Source organism: Bolinopsis microptera, chromosome 13 (genome assembly GCF_026151205.1).
Source record: "Bolinopsis microptera isolate Bmic1 chromosome 13, MBARI_Bmic_1.0, whole genome shotgun sequence".
NCBI classification, from domain to species: Eukaryota; Metazoa; Ctenophora; class Tentaculata; order Lobata; family Bolinopsidae; genus Bolinopsis; species Bolinopsis microptera.
In genome coordinates, this window is record NC_087084.1 from 874,426 (window position 1) to 889,993 (window position 15,568).

Here is a 15,568-nt window from a genome sequence, read left to right on the forward strand (position 1 = left end):
CGCGCGTTTACTAAAGTATCATTTTCCCTTCGGATAAAAGTGAACGTTACAACCGCGTGTAACCTGCTTCAATGGTTTGTGTGCATGTGTGGTGGAGTGAGCTGTATAATGGAATGATTGAAGAATCTGTTTCTTTTGTGTTATATATATTGTGAGTGACAGGTAAATGTAAAAGAATCAAAGATAATGGGGTACTTTTCAGAGGAAAGTGTTGAAGTTTAAGTCCTGCCAGTTAATATTGTCAGGTTGGTGTTGACCTCATGATAGAATCTTCATTGGATTTAATTGAACCAGTGAACCTATTTTAAACCACGTGCAGTGACTGCTCAAGACCACGTATAATTCCATAGATTTGCCCCTTTATAGCGTAATTGTTGAGATGAGTGTGTGTCACAAATCGTCATCTCTGAGTCAACTTCTTAAAGAGAAGAATACATGGATATGGGCTGATGACCTTCACTATCGTCATGTTTTCAAGCAAGCATCTGTATCTAATATTTTAGGTCACTGTCATTAGTTCCTTAGATTGAAAATCGTTTTGGTGATTCTCTAGAATGGAAAAGTTGGTTGATTCTAAGTGGTTAAAGGCTAAATCCTCAGCTCACATCCTTGTCACCAGCTAAGTATCAGCAACAAGCTCTCACGTTGTTAGTCGGTAGTTCTTACAGTTGAGATAAGATTGTGATCATCTTGCTTCCATAATCACAGATTCTTGGGGTGTTAGGGATGTCCCAACCACACCAAGATGAAACAGCATCTCTGAATCTGCTCGCTAATAAAGCATACCACCCTAGCTTTGAATGGGGAGACAGTTAGCCAAGCACCTGAACCCATGTTTCCTTGTACCTTGCATGACACCCAAGTATTTCATCCACTTCACTCATTATCTCACAAGCTCCTTCTTCAAGCTAATTCTTTAACTAACTAGGCTGTTACTCTGCCCTTTATCTAATTTTTATCCAACTTCATCAGGGATGCATCCTGGTCATAATAGTCAACCAGCTCCTCTTTTATCTGAGTGACTCTGGTATTTCCTTTTTCCGCGATCTCTACTGCTCAACGCTAACCAACCACCCCTCATCTTACAGGTACGCAGACATTCTCCTGTGCAGGTCAGTCACATTCCTCCAATAATTGCAGGAATGAACATTCTCTTGTACCTTCCTCACAATGGATGAAGAGTATTAATATGTTCTGGATGGTTCCATCACAAAGTCCAACCGAATGACAGAGGGCTTGTATCCAGATAGGGCTGCCGGAGTTCACTAGAGCAATTTTCTACAACTCTATTCTACATCCTTCACCCATTTTCTACTTTTATTTTTTGCATACGGCTCTCTAGCCTCCTCTCTCACCGATCATTTTCCCCAGATGATGCGCCCCATCGCATGTGATCCTCTAACCATATCTCCAATAAAAACATGGCTGCTGGTAGTAGCCTTTTTGGCCCTTAGGATAAGAATAGTCTTCATTTTTTGGGGAAGTAGCCCTAACTAGGACCGTTTTCAAACGAGTAAAATCCTACAACAGCCCGAGTTTCTTCAGAGAAACCTGCGGCTGCATCACCAACACACCCCTTGCATCAATTGTAAGCTGTAGCCGCTGTTACAGGCCAGTATTCTCGGTATAATCCACGATGCTTATTTACATTACCCGATATCAAAGTTTGGTGTGGTAACTCTCTGCAGTGGCTCCTAAAATGTACAAAGGACTTTCTGTTACCAGCAACAGTTTTTATACTTCAACACTACTATATAACAAATAATTTGGGACCCCTAAACTGCAACTTTACTCAAATTTGTCACTACTAACCCCCCCCGTGACTACATTAGAGACTCGCCGTCCAACAGGATCTTCTTGTGTTGCCCCAAAGATGAATCAATGAAATTAAAGTGGCCGGTTCGGTGTCTTCGAATTATGTACCATTACGGATAATACAATGATTAAAAGATCCTCGACAGCTGAGAAAATGGACTTGTGTGCAAACTGTGCATTGAAAAAACCCAAGTAAAAGATGAAACGGTATGTTGTATCAATTGTAAAAAAGTTGTTTCATGCCCTCTGTGTGGCTTCCTGTTCAAATGACTCAACAGTGCTAGCCCAAGTCTAAGTCATTGCCTAATAATCCCTGGACCAAGTCTTTCTACACAGCCTTTTGTACAAAACAAGTTCGAACAAAAGTAAAGAACAACATATGGAAACTTCCTTATGTTGAATCCTTGCTTTACACATCATCAGTGAATCAGACTAGCACAACTAATGATCATGTTCAGTTCTTGACAACAGAGTAACACACTTAGCTAGTGATGTCACAGAGATTATAGAAATTATTGAGAATGTAATTGCTGGGAATCTATTAACATCCCTGTTATATCTCATCTCGACACCCAAAGCACAGTGTACCTTGAACCAGCTACTGATCAGGTGAAACGTGTGGCTCGATGAAATAAGAACAAACCTTGCTGTTGTTACAAAAGGTGCTATGTTCCATGTAAATATCTAGAAAAGACATGGGTTGAGAATGCATCCAGTTCATAAGCAATATGTTGATAGTAAGGTGATCAAGTACTCCATATCAGCCAAACCCAAGCTGCACGAATAATCTGAGACAAGCTATATCACAGGTATAGCGCTAATCAACTGAAAAACAACCAAAGCAAAGATATCCCACTATATCTCATTGTTGGCTACCTAAGGATTTTAATAAGATCACAAAAAGAAAAGAACACCATCCTGAAGCCAAAATCCTACATTCTCACTCCTCAAAGCAACTCTTCACTGTTGATGTTCGGTCCTTTGAAACCTCTCCGTCAAACCAAAATATCAACAACATCATAAGGTTGAGTGATAATATTTAGAATTTGCTATAGCGAAAGATAATAATAACAGGTTTTCTTTTTTCCGGTTTAACTGTCTTGCCATGTGTAGACCAATTCATTACATAAAAGATGTAACACGTGTCAAGGCTTTGTCACTATTCCTAAGACTTTGTAAAACGAGTTATGTGGGTTCACGCGCCGCCCCTGGACATGAAACTCACAATGTGATAAAAGGACAACAATTCAGAGGAGAAAAAATGTCTAATATGCCCACATACTGTTGTATCAACTGCAAAAAGTCTGGCTCCACCTGATGATTTATGTAAACAGCGGCATTTTCTACTGATGAGTGTCCTTTCTTACCAGGTTCACAAAGAAAAACATAAAGCTCCCTATCTTATTATTCAAAAAAACTAGTTCCTCCATACCAATAGAAATTGCTTCAACTTCCGATAATGATCTGGAAGCTAAAGTCTAATAATAATGTGTGACGACATTATGTCTTACCTTCAAATCATGATTGTAGACGTTGCTATTGTAAACTGAAACCGGTTTATCTGACCAAAGCCATACACAAACAGCATTATAAAATCATATGGCTACAGTATTGTTCATGATTTCAGAGCAAAACAACAGAAGGTGCACTGCCCCCTCCCTGATTTACAACATGGCATTACATTTTTCTGTTTGTTAATTTGAAAAGTTCCGAACCTGACAACCTTTGAATCATCGCTGATCTATAAAGTGCACTCCTGCCCTGAAGATCCTTTTCCCTATGCATCTATCGAACTGGCCTTCGTCAAAGAAGTTCTTTGAGGAACTGATGACTTATTGGGTTCTGCAAGTCCTGAAAAGTGACTAAAATACTAATTGGAGAGATTTCAATATTCACTCAGAGTCCAATTACTGTAAACTCAACAGAACTGCCTGCATGACCACCTCACTTATGTTTTCAAGCAACTATTGAAAATCCGAACCCACATGTGGAGAACTATTGACCTCTCTCTTTGACCAGAGTAAACTGATTGAAACGTCTACAATTGTAATCCTGAAAAAACTGTACCCTGATATCACTTCCCCCATATTGCCACCAAGAATTCAAACTACCTCAAAAGCTCCTAAAACAATCCAATACTAACCACCGTAAAACCGTGGATTGTGATCAGTTGCGATTGATTTACTGATGTGTTCTCAGACTATGAATTGCAGACTGCTTTGTTGATCTTTTGTGAACAGTTTTTTCCAATGCATTGTAGTGTCCTCGATGAACATGCACCTTTGTCCTAAAGACTATAAGCTTTTGTTCCCCATGCTCCCTGTGTGATTCTGAGTTACAAAGATCAAGGAAACTTAAGAAGGAAAGCCTGATAGAACTAAGCATAATATGAGGAGAACAGGATAACTCTTTGAAGTGATCCGAGATTGAAACAACAAACATGGCTACATCTTAAAAAACAACAGTATTATAACTGTACTTGACAAAAATCAACATGAGTAAAGCATATATACATTGTCAATGTGAGCTCTTGACAACACAGAATAAACTCCTCTCCAGAATCAAAGATTTTCAAAACTTGCAGTGATTTAAATCACTATTCAATGAAAGAACAAGAACATTAGGAAAGATTTCCCCAGCATAGAAGATTTTGATGTTGATAAACACATTATGAATCAACAGAACAATTCCAACGTGTAGTCTTATAATAAGTTGAACCATGCAACAAGATACTGTCTGAAATAATCTAAGAAAGTGAATCAGTGTGCACCATCTGATTTTCTTCAACACTGTCCTCAAAGACAATATCCCAAGTTTCTATCCTGTCTTGTGCAAACTGTGACCAGTCTCTCTAAGGTCACATTCGACGTATTGAAGACTGCTGACATATCCCCTACCATCAAGACCACAAACTTGATCCTCAAGACTTCAAGAGCTATCGACCTATATCTAACCCTCTTTTCTGATACTCATCGCGAAGTTTGTGCTGAAAAAGTTAATACATCTGGCCTAAAAAATCTCAAGGTTCCACTGCAATCTGCCTATAAGCATTCCATTCTAACTAAGACCATCTTGTTAAAAGAACAAATGACTACTGCTGGCAAAAGTGTTAGCCAAATCCACCACTCTGATCTCAGAGCCTCGATTTATCTGCAGCCTTTGACACATGGAACAACAGAAAATTACTCAAAATTCCTTTCGAAAGATCCCTATCGGAGGTACTACTGCTCTTAACTGTTCAAGAGTTTCCTGGTAGGCCCACTCAAAGAACCAGAAAGTCTCTTCTACTAGTGATTACGATCATACTAAATTGTGTGACCTCAAGGTTCGTGTTGACCGTGCTATTCAACATATCATCGACTCTGTATAGACCATCGAAAATCTGGATTCAATGTGCCAAGAAAGGCAGCATGGAACCACCAGGTATATAAACTTTCAAACCTTGTATCAGGTAAATGTTTTCTTGCTGGGCATCCACATTGGTGAATTGCCTAGTCATACACCTGGATGTTGAAGATTGCCTTCAACTGAATCCGGACAAACACAAATACTTTATCACCGCCTCACCTCAGTTCTATACCGGTCAGTATAGGGGAGTTAAGCTATCAAAAATACCTGGATCAGATTTTCACACAACAAAGAGCCTTGGTGTTTCAAATTGCCATCATCTTACCGTTTTGAGCCTCAAATCAATTCCCTCAAAAAGCATTGTTTCAGACTCCTTAGAATGTAATTAAGGAGAAAATATCTCTTTAGTAAAGCCAGCCAAGCTTATAAATAACAGCATCATTGTTCTGCAACATTGGACTACGCAATGCGCTTTAATTAGAATTAGTGACAACCGCATCCACCTACTCCCAACGCGTTCAGATGCAGCTGCTAAACTATAGTAGGACTATATAAATATGATCATCTAGAGACACTCTGAAGACCTTCATGGCTGCCTATTATTACAGAATTCAATATAAGTTATTGCTTCTGGTCTATAAATGTCTTAATGTTATGGGACCAGATATTTAAGAGAATATGTTTAAATATGCCAATTAATCATCATCTTTATCTATTTGACTGAACCAAGAGTATATTCCCAGTATGGAGAAAAGATCGTTTCAGAAGGTTGGGCCCTAAATTATGGAATGAGCCTGCCTCTTGAAATGAAGAATTGCATTCACTGGAATCGTTAAAGTGTAATCTGAAAACGTTTCTTTTAAACGTCTTTTTGAAATTAATTAATATACTACTTTTCAACGTTTCTACTGTTAAGTGCATAACCCTTAAACCTTGTAATTTTAGAGTATCAAGTCTTTACCATTTTCTATGGTTTGAACCTAAATGTGGATTGCTTTTCAGTTTCTTGTATCCTGACTTGTTTTCCGTGGCACACTTGTGCATTTAATTGTTGTGCCACTATAACTATAAGTTTAAATTATGATATTTATTAATAATACATTGGCTCAATCTTTGGAATCTTTTAAGACTCTCTAAAACCTTTCCTATTAAGACTGTCCCTTATTCTTTCATTCAATGTTACTCAATATCAATGACACTACGAGAAAACATGGATATAAAAATCAAATATATAATCAAATTAATCGTCGAAAAGATAACCTAATAAAGTGGATAATGGAGGGTTGAAATGCAACGATAACACTAAAATATTACTAAAGTATTCTTGTGAAAATTTGGCAGTATTTTGCTTTAAGTACGCTCGATTTTCATACTACGTGTAAATTTGCAATATGCCGGCGCACCTAAAATTGGTTCCATTAAGAATTAATTATTTTGCCCAGAATTTATACTTGATGCATTTAATTATTTGTTATTAATAGACGTAGAGGAGATGAATTTCGAAAAATGTTGTTATAGGTTATAATATATAAATCATTATATGTTATAATTTAATAATATTATGATAATTTAATAACAATTAATATAGTGTATTAATAACCTATCAAAATTAAAATGCGCGCCGAGTTGAACCATTTGACGGTAAAATTTTGGTTTTACTAGTATCACATTTTAAAATAGCACTTAAGGACTTAATATTAAGGTCTTAAGGCCAGAAAAATCTTACTGCAGCTGCAGGAGCGTAGGCTTGTAGCGCGAATGTGTTACTGTGTGCTGCGCCGCGCACAGAAATTAGCTTCGCACAGTGACTAGATCGCGGCAAGATGCCCTACTGTGCCTCGCGCGCTTCGATGAATTTACATCGTCAATTAAGCACTTACACAGTACAGCGTTGTAGCGATGCACTATCACTACTTTGTCGCGCGCCATCAAATTAAGCCTTCTCGCAACCGATGCAGATTGGCGAGATGCGAAGGATTGATATCGTGAATCAACATCGTTACCAAATTTAAGGTTTACCATGATACTCTTAAAATTCTTGCTTCAAATATTAAGGTCTATAATAAAACAAGCAAAGAAAGTCTGCTAACTGCTGATCAATTTCCTTTATCCAAAGCCTTTTATTCATTTGCGGCGAATTTGCAGTTGAACTGCAACTTAAAAAGGTTATGTGAACTGATATCAAAATATATTACTGCTAGCTGATAACGGCTGCCACTACTGTCCTTGTCGACTCTTGTTATATACTTATAATATTGAATCAAGTATTTTAAGAGTATCACCGTTTTTACTGGGCAGATGGGCCGCGCTCACCTGTCATTCACCGCCTAGTCTCTATCAACATTAAAGCCTGGGTCCTCAGGTAACACCCCGTTAACCTAAACCTCGGCAACCCGATGTTCTTTAACTTGTCATACCTTGTAATCGTATGACCTCCTGCGCACCGAAGTGCTGCGGCTCCCCCCTGTATCGTCGAAGACGATACACTATAGTGAAGCGACAGTGGGTCCACCACTGATAACACCTTTAAAAACGGTGTCATGTTCATAAAATCCATACGTCAAAATTTGCACGCTGCACTTACTAAATTGTTTTTACTACACAGCTTGACGCCTAATTGACGATGTAAATTCATCGCAGCCGCGAGGCACAATAACGCATTTGCGATCTAACTAACGGTGATACTATAAAAATATTCGTTCCATATATGTGGACCGACGATCGAATCCAACTCGGCCGCGTCCTGTAGTTGTAACCTACAATTCATAACTATAAACAATATTTTCGAAATTTATTTCTTACTCTACTAATCACGACTATTTAAATGCTCAATATAATTCTGCAAATAATTAATTCTTAAGGAACCAAATTGTAGGTGCGCCGCGCATATTCGAAAATTACACCGTAGTATGAAAAATCGACGCTAAAAGCAAATACTGCCAAATTTTCACAAGAATACTTTAGTAATTTTTTTAGTGATATCGATGCATTTTCAAATCTCCTTTATCACTTTATTAGGTTTATCTTTTCGAACGATTAATTTGATTACATCTATGTTTTCTCGTATGTCATTGATATTGAGTTACTCATTGATGAAGAATAAGGGACAGTCTAAATAGGAAGATTTTAGAAGAGTCTAAAAGATTCCAAAGATTGAGCCAATGATATGTTGCCTGGTAACAGAATCCTTTGTACATCTTAGACCACGCAAGAAGTTACTCCACACCAAACTTGATAATCGTAATGGAATACAAAACGTGATATACCCTATAACAACTCTGGCCTGTACAGCCCGGCTACTAGCTTACAATTGATGCAAGCTTGGTGTGTGGATGACTCTGCAGCAGCAGTTTCTCTGAAGAAACTCGGCTGTTGTAGATTACTCAGTTGAACGGGTCCTAAGTTAGGGCACTTCCCAAAAAGTGAAGACATTCGTATCCTAAGGCCAAAAAAAATCCGCTACTACCAGCAGCCATGTTTTATTTTTGGAATACTGGATAGAGGAGGCATCATCGGACCTCATCTGGGAACAGATGCCATCTGGACTGTGATAGGGGAGAGAGGCTGTAAAGAGTTTGTCAGAATTGCTCTTGATGACCTCAGGCATAACCAAAGCCATCTTCATCGGTGGACCTTGTGATGCGCACCACCAGAACACTATTAATACTGTTCCTCCCATTGGAGAAGTGTCAAGAAAAAGTTCATGCCGCAATTAGTGGTAGGAATGTGACTGACCTGCACAGTGAAGTCTGCGCTACCACCTGGTAAATGAGGGGTGTTGACGTTGACCTAGAGATCGCGAAAAGGAATACCAGACGTCACATCAAGATAACAGAGGAGCTGGTTGACCTCACTATGGACCAGGAAGATCCCTGATGAATTGGAGGATAAAATTAGATAAAGGGCAAAGTTCACAGCCTAAAGTTAGTTAAAGATTACGCTGAAGAAGGCGCTTGCTGATATAATGAGTGGAAGTGGATAGACTACTAGGGAGTTCACTTGCAACTGTACAAAGAACATGGGTCAGGAGCTTGGCTAACATGTGCTCCCTCACATTCAACAGCTAGGTATGCTTATAGCGAGCAAGACTTCAGAGATGCTGTTTCATCTCTAGTGTGGTTTGGGACATGCCCTAACACCCCCAAGAACTGTTATTCTGGAGCCAAGAATGATCACAATCATATCCCCAACTGGAAGAACTACCGTCATAATAACGTGAGAGACTCTTTGCTGGAAGACCTTAGACTGACTCCAAGAATGGTGAGCTGAGTATTTACCCCTGTTAACACCTATAGAATCAGCCAACTTCCAACAAAAACAACAATGCTGATATAAGGCTAGGCTCGATATATCAGCAAGAGGAGTAAATGAGCACATTTGAGAGGACTTTTCTTTGACATGCGTATTTTCAATCCTAAATCGCCTACATATCAGAGGAAAGACCATGCACAGCTCTACACTCTGCACGAGAATGAAAATAGAACCAGTATGCATGAACATGTCTACAATAATTGAGAAAGGGTTCATTTTTGTCCTCCCCTGTATTTACCTACACAGAGGAATGGCACCTGAGGCCAAGTGTTTTTATAAGGAACTTGCTGTGTTGATAGCCACCAGACCAAGGAGACTACAGCCAGTGGATATTAACATCAGGACACGCCTGACATGAATAGAAAGACTAAAAGGAGTGTCGAGGTAGCCAGTTAGAGGTGTACATGGAAAGCCATAGAGCTGGACCGCCCCATATCCAATGTCTCCTTCAACCTGATAACTGAGGAGAAGAACTACGAAGATAGACGATATCGATTTTGCTCAGGATTAACTTTGTGCTCTGCCCTATTGCATCACTTGATTTAATTATTGTATAATATTATATATACTGTTAACATTTTTCACTCTTCAATATTAAAACTAGCTCAATGTCAGTAGGTCGTTATAATTTTTGTGTCACACACAGATACCTAACAGGTATTATGATTATTATAACTGTCTGTATCAACCTTTTCGAATTGTTCTCGAAAATTTTGTTTAAATTCCCTGGTAGTTTTTTCAAGGTATAATGGAATAATATTGTAAAATGTCTATTGTATAATATCATTATTTTTATGCTACATCAAGTATTCCATTTTTGATGATGTAGAAATATGATTGCAAGCCGAAGATGTAATTGATTTAATTGTCCATTCTTAATAAAAATTTTTTGCGTTACTATTCGTTTAAAACAGCGTATTTATACATGTTTAGGAGATATTTTGAAGCAGTGCAACGATCTAAGTCGGAAAACAAGTCACACCAAAGCCCAGATGCTTTATTCACACACTGTACTGATTAATGTACTCTCAACCTCTGCATCCCTGCAACATACTGACTTCTTACTTGTAACCTTTATTTATAAAAGTTATTTTAATCGTATACCTCAAGCTTTCCTCCACAGTTTCAACCAAACTTTTGAAACCACTGATTTATTGCTATACTTTATATTAACTGAGCAGTCTGAACCAAGTTTTGATTAAATGATTCAGATTATGATAGTGAGATCATTTCGTAATTTAATCAACAATAATGACGCTGTTAATTTTGTTGCGTGAGACACAAAAACCTATACACAACCAAAATTTGACAATAAACACTACGCCTTACAACGCTTAACACACACATTACACCTAGTACTCTAGGAGACAATGATCCTCTAACGGCCTGTGCTTTGTGAATATACCGAAATTAAACGTATACTAGTAAATGTATCTAATTATTCAACCTAAGAAAATCATTAGTTTATGCTAGTACCTGAGTGCGTAATAGTCTAGTAGATCGTATGTATATCTAATATTATTAACAAAGCAGTTCCCCCTCTTAATAAAGTCACCTTACAAGTGTACTTTTTTGAATAACTTGTATCCGTTTTTCTAACATTTATTCGGTAATTAGTTTTGGGTATTCTAAAGTTTAATGGCAAATTTCTGATGTTTTGCGATACTTACTCTGTTACTCATTTTGTTTGATGGAGGTTTTTTTACTCAACACAGTGTCATAATCACTTGAGTCCATGCTTATTGTTGGCTGCATGTTGCAGCTTTATGAATTCCCTAGCGACCTTTTAGCAATGATGATTGTAAGAAGTTGTCAACAAGCTTTAGCTGGTGCTATTGTGCTCCTATTCAGTGGACATTTTATTAAATTGTTGTGACTGTTACCACATGTTCATGCAACTTATTGTACTGGATTCGTAGGGCACAATATTAAAAAAGAGTTTATTTTTTACTCTCAAATGCCTGTACTGTTCATTGTGTTTGCCCGACTTTTGAATTTCTTGTTTTCCTTTATCTTTTCAGCCCCTCAATTCTGATTTATTGAAGAGACAGTCTAGTTAAAAATGACCGTTCACATTATTATACAGGTGATCTGCTGAATGACAATAGCCGGGAGTGAGTAAAGTTTTAAAGTCATGAACAATTATCGATTCAATAGGACAATTTACAATAATTGACAGTTATGATGACTAAAATAGGTCTGGAGCTAGAGAAAATAAAATTAAATGATACAAGCTTGCTAATGCATTTATTCGTCCTACACATTTAATAATTCATTATGTTTATGTGAAACTATTCTCATACTCTCCATCTCCCTTTCTTCAGTTTATTTGTAAATTTTTTATAATTATGGCAGATATATTTTATTTTAATATATAGCAATGGCCAAAACCACATTGTACATGTTTGGTATCATATTTATGTATGCTACTTATTACTAACGGTATATAATTTCCAAAAATTTTCGGCTCAAGTCAGGACGCTCGTCCCACGAGTAAAGATGTAACTAGTACATACTTTTAGATCATCTTACCACGTACGGTGAAATGGTGAAAGTTTTCTTCAGCCTGGTGTGTTGAGTGCTTCCAAAGTTTTGGGATCCAAAAATAATGATCACCATGAACCCTACTTATATTATAACAAGAAACTTTATCACCCAACTCAATGATTCCCGAAATTTTGTATAAGCAGTTACGAAATATATATTATATAGTCTACAAACGGTCTCTGAAAGAAAAGATAATAATTCAACACAATCTTCTTACCTGTAATTAAAAGAGTCCATTCACAGTATATGGTTACTGTAGAAAATATTTTGCCAGTGGACTATTTGAGGTACAATGATGTGAATTCTGACTTAACTTAGGTAAAATTGATTACACAATAGACATACTTCGGGTGGCAACGTCCTAGAGAGTTCGAGACGTTGCATCATTTATAAAAAAACATTTTCATAATTTTACAGATATTTCCAAACAGTTTACCCCCCAGTTCCATGGCCGGATATTATGCCAAAATTATTAGACGGAGGCCATTTCCCCGTAGATCCATACTCCGAATGATCCTCACCCCGTCCTACTGTATTAGACGGAATGAAGCTCTCCGGAATTTCACGGAGATAAAATCCTACAGTATCAACAAAATTACCGTAGGAATGGTCTCCGTTCGTGGAACGCAAACTCCGAAAATATACATAGACGATCTCTCCGTCTAATAATTATGGCATAAGGTCATTGTTTATTATTCGGATCCAAATTTTAGAGTGCTTCGAAGAAAGACAAGCTTTAGCATTAAAATTTACTGCGTGCCTTCGTGTAGTGGCAAGGAAATTCTTTTCTGAGTTCCGTAAAGCTGGAAAATTAGGATCCAGATTGAAGTAAACGATGAACACTATATTCATTAATCACGGTGTCGTAGCACCTATCACCATTCGCATGGGTTTATTTGATAAATTTTCCTAACGAGATAAACAATTTGCTTTTATATTAAATACTTTTCAAATTCACATCATACTATACCCCGATAAGAGATCTATTGCAATATGTTGCAATGGAGTTTCTGAAAAGTATATCAAACTTCCATTTTTTTCATTTTATTGTGTTGTAGACGATCACTGAATTCTACTCTTAGATTGTGCTTCATCAATTACATAAGATCACGCAGACTTGATGAAAATAGGAAGACGTGAACTAGATTCTGCTATGCTATTCTCTCTTTATCAAATAGCACAGGTTAATTAAATAAAGTCAAGGTAGCTTAAATAAACAATCTTTGAAACATATACGTCGTGTATTTTACTAAAGTTTGTTGGAGGATTGAAATTCACTTTTCACATCATCAACTACTTTCGCAGCTCAGAATGGTTAAATTTTAATCTTAAAGTAAATGCAATTTATTTTTCAATCTGCGCACTGACAGCATTTGTTTATTTTTGGATGTTTTGAATGGGAAAGAGTTTGATAGTTCAACAATCATGCACATCATGTTTTATGCACTCGTGTTTTACTCTCTCGATTCTCCGTCTCCCTCATGTTTGATGACCGACCCAGTGTTCCATCCGTAAATGCGATTACTCACTATTAATAAGCTGTTAATTAGTTTAATATTAACACATGTAGTCTGAATTAATAGCTGATTACTCACTATTAATAAGCTGTTAATTAGTTTAATATTAACACATGTAGTCTGAATTAATAGCTGATTACTCACTATTAATAAGTTGTTAATTAGTTTAATATTAACACATGTAGTCTGAATTAATAGCTGATTACTCACTATTAATAAGCTGTTAATTAGTTTAATATTAACACATGTAGTCTGAATTAATAGCTTTATTATTACTCATGCTCTGCTTTATCCCATTCTCCCTCACTCATTAAGGGGGCCGGGGGGGGGGGGGGGGCTCATTAAGATCGTACCATTATTTTTTACATCAACTTTTACGTTTTCCACTGTTCGACTCAAAGATTACAATATTATCAAAAACTAAAATGTTCACAAATAAAGAGGTTGACAAATTAAACAAATTATAATAACTAGCAGGAACCCGTATAATATAACCCTAAACGGTGTCAAGACTCAAAATACTAAAATAAATATTACCTATTTAATTGGCGTTTTTGACACCACTTGGGGGTCCAAATTTTCGGTTCTAAAATCATTATTCCTTGGCCAATTTTTTATTTTTTCATGCTGATTTGAAGGCCATTAAAGCATTTGACCCAGCCAAAAAAGTTCCAGTTGTATATCTTTTACGGTTTATGCGGAAAGTCGTTAGTCGCGTTAAAGTTGATGCCGTGGTGTCAGTAAAATGGCACAGATATATATATATCGTCTCGCTTTATATATAGTAAGATTACAATAATAATTAATAAAATCACTGACTAAAACTTCTAATTAAAATGATACTTGGTACGCTCGCCCATTTTCACTGGTCAGTCTGAACTTCGGTTTAGCACGTTGTACACTTATTCACCTAAGTTTCCGAATTTTTTCAGTTTAGCAGAGTTAGTACCCGTGTTTCAATAAAATCAAAAGATATCAGGGGAGTTCTTTAATAATGTTATGGTCATCTAGAATACCGAACTTCCTGAAAACGTTATCATATTTCCTCAGACAACGTTTAATGCCTTTAATCAGTCTATCACGGCTATATCCTCTATCAATTAGAATTTTGAATATTTTGTGAAGATGGGAGGTAAAGATATCCAATCTAGTGCAAACATTACCATATCTAAGAACTTGACTTGAAAAAACGTTGTAGCCAACCTCGGTTGGGATGTTACTGTGAGGAAATGTAAGGGATACAACATGAAAATTAAAATCATCAGTTTTGTTATACACTGATATTTCTAGTCCTTCTGTGGAAATATTAATATTTAATCAAGGTAGGTATTTGTTGGTGACAAACGGATTTGAGCCATTCTCAAAGTAGGCTTTGACAATAGCATATGTTTGAAGAGCCTTACTGATAGTAATAGTTATACTTAAAACAAAATTTGCTAAAATTTTAGCAGGAAACCCCGTAAAATAAAAACCTCTAAAGGGGTGGTCAAGACTAAACCCAGCCAAAAATTTTTAACTTTTTAAATTTTCGCGTTTTTGACACCCTTGGGGTTTTTCCAAAAAATTTTGGGGGCCTCAAAAAATCAAAATTTCTTGGCCAATTTTTTTTTTTTTCCCATGCTAAAATTGGGGGCCCCAAAAAAGGGGCCTTTGCCCCCAGCCCAAAAAAGGGTTTCAGTTGTATTTCTTTTTGGGTTTTTTTCGGGGAAATTTTCGTTTTTAAAAGTTGATCCCCGTGGTGTTTTTTAATAATGGAACGGATAATTTTTTTAATCGTCTGCTTTTTTTATATATTTTGTTTGGGGGGGTTTTTTAAGGGGGCGTTACAAAATAAACCCCATTTTTTTAAAACCCTTATTTTTTTTAAAACTTTTAAAATTTTTAAAAACTTTAAACCCCTTTTCCCAAAAAAATTAAACCCAGGCTGATCACTTTTTTTTTCCATTTTTTAAAAAAACAATGATTCCTTGTACATAAAAAACCCTTAAATTTAAAAAATAATTTTGGACCCTTTTGGAAAAAATTTTAAA